This window comes from Gadus macrocephalus, chromosome 6 (genome assembly GCF_031168955.1).
Source record: "Gadus macrocephalus chromosome 6, ASM3116895v1".
Lineage (NCBI taxonomy): Eukaryota > Metazoa > Chordata > Actinopteri > Gadiformes > Gadidae > Gadus > Gadus macrocephalus.
Window position 1 is genome coordinate 6371375 of NC_082387.1, and position 2500 is coordinate 6373874.

The following is a 2500-nucleotide window of genomic DNA, read 5'->3' on the forward strand; positions in this document are numbered from 1 at the left end:
CAATGAAGTGAAGGGCTCTGACAAATTGCTCTTCACTATTTCCTATTCATTGCCGTGTCTCTGCCCAGTTATATGACCTTTCCCTGGCTCAATCATCAACTTAATTAGGGATCCTACCTCGTAACCATATCCTGTATAAACACTTATATAGCTTTAACCCAATGTTACCATTGAAAAGGACATTCTTGCTTTATTGACCTTATGCAAGTTAACAGGCCATACCTTCTTCATAGACACACACACACACACAAACACACACATACACACACACTCACAAACACACACACACACACACACACACACACACACACACACACACACACACACACACACACACACACACACACACACACACACACACACACACACACACACACACACACACACACACACACACACACACACACACACATTGTCATAGGCCCTGAAGGAGACACATAGCACAGTACAAACAGGTAATTGGTGAGTTCCTGTTTTCGGACCATTTAAAGGTAAACTTCAGAGACGTTTAAAGGGCAGCTGTGGAAAATTTTGCCTGTAAAAATAGTTAAAGTGTGGCATTTAAAAATGCTCTGACGGGAACCCCCCCCACACACACACACAAACACACACAGACACACACACACACACACACACACACACACACACACACACACACACACACACACACACACACACACACACACACACACACACACACACACACACACACACACACAGACATACAGTCTCTCATGCACACGGCTCTGCCCACAGATGGACGGATAGCAGCCTTGGCATCCATGAAGGTGGGGTGGGGATGAGGGTGGGGTGAGGGAGGGTGGTGGTTGGAGGAGTTGAGGGGGAGGCGTGAGGGGGGAGGGTGGAGTGGGTGGGTGGACGCTGGAGGGGGAAGGTGGTGGCTGGAGGGGGTAGCCAGGAGGGGGGAGGGTGGAGGCGGGAGGAGGGAGGCTGGCGGGGGGAGGGAAAGGCTGGATGGTGGAGGCAGGAGGAGGGAGGCTGGAGGGGGGAGGGGGGGTGGTGGCTGGAGGGTGGAGGGGGATGGCTGGAGGGTGGTGGCTGGAGGGTGGAGGGTGCTGGGATTCAGTAACAACTCAGCTGGACGGGAGCAGCAACAGATCAGGGGCTGCTGGGTCAGCAATGAGGCTGAGGCTCAGCCTGCCTGTCTCCGGACACACCTGCAGCTGCACAAACACACACACACACGCACACGCACGCACACACACACACACACACACACACACACACACACACACACACACACACACACACACACACACACACACACACACACACACACACACACACACACACACACACACACACACACACACACACACTTTGCGATGGACGCACCCATACAGTACCAGAGCGAGTTTAGGATTGGCCATGGCTGAAGTCAACAATGGCGGGAGAAAGGTTCATTTGCAATACACAATGTGGGAAGTTGACATTTTTGCAAGGCTGCCATGCAGTTAAAGGAATCTACACAACGAAGAAGGCAGTCGATTGGCCTCAGTATCTGACTTCGTGGCTCCAGTGGCAATGCAAACTATTTTAACTCTTTTCCATTCGAAAGAGGAAGGGAGACACTCGGTCCATGGAGAATGGATACAAATTCCTAATCAATTGACTGGTAATTACATAAACAAAGTTTAAACAAAGTTTAGATAATTTGTGTTTCATTTTAGGATTTTTAGGATTGATATTTTCAGTAGGATTACAGTAGGATTACAAACGGCTTTATAGCATGTAGATCCATAAACAGCAGCACTGTCAGACTCTAGCTCACACACATTCAGAGAGAAAAACATCAAACATCCTCCAACTGGATCAGTCACTGACTACTGGTCTGTCTGCATACAATCACACACTCTCACACACACACACACACACACACACACACACACAAACACACACACACACACACACACACACACACACACACACACACACACACACACACACACACACACACACACACACACACACACACACACACACACACACACACACGTACACACACAGACACTGATGTGCGGTCATGCAGTTAGAGACACAAGCATACAAAAGCATTAAACACCAACACACACGCTCTGTGCTATGTCATTCCCACACTAGTGCGACTCTATAAAACGGGTTGTAAATACAAGCAGGCCTCCCAATTAGCAGCCCTCACTTTCTCTCATGTCAAGGCAAGCCCCGCACGACCCTGGTCTGTAACCTTTCATCTCTCTATCCTCACTCTGTCACCATTCCTCTGATCCCTCGTTCCTCCCACTTCACTCCCTGTTCCTTTACTGTGGTCCATCCTCTCTCTCTCCTCCATTGTTCTTTTTAGATCGTTCTCAGCCCTTTTTATTATCCGTTCATCTGAACCGCATCAGAGGCCGTTTTTTATGACACCTCTTTTAAATCTTGGAGTGTGGCTTGCATTTCTTTTGTTGATCTCACATGGCCTTTTAATACGGTCCCACAGCCCCCTCCCTGCCCCCGCGCT

At 49.2% G+C, this 2500-nt stretch overlaps 1 protein-coding gene across 2 annotated transcripts in view; it reads left to right on the plus strand.

Annotated features, from left to right (window-relative positions):
• itga10 (integrin, alpha 10) overlaps positions 1-2500 on the plus strand; it is a 41854-nt gene that overhangs the window by 16642 nt on the left and 22712 nt on the right. The window lies entirely within an intron of this gene.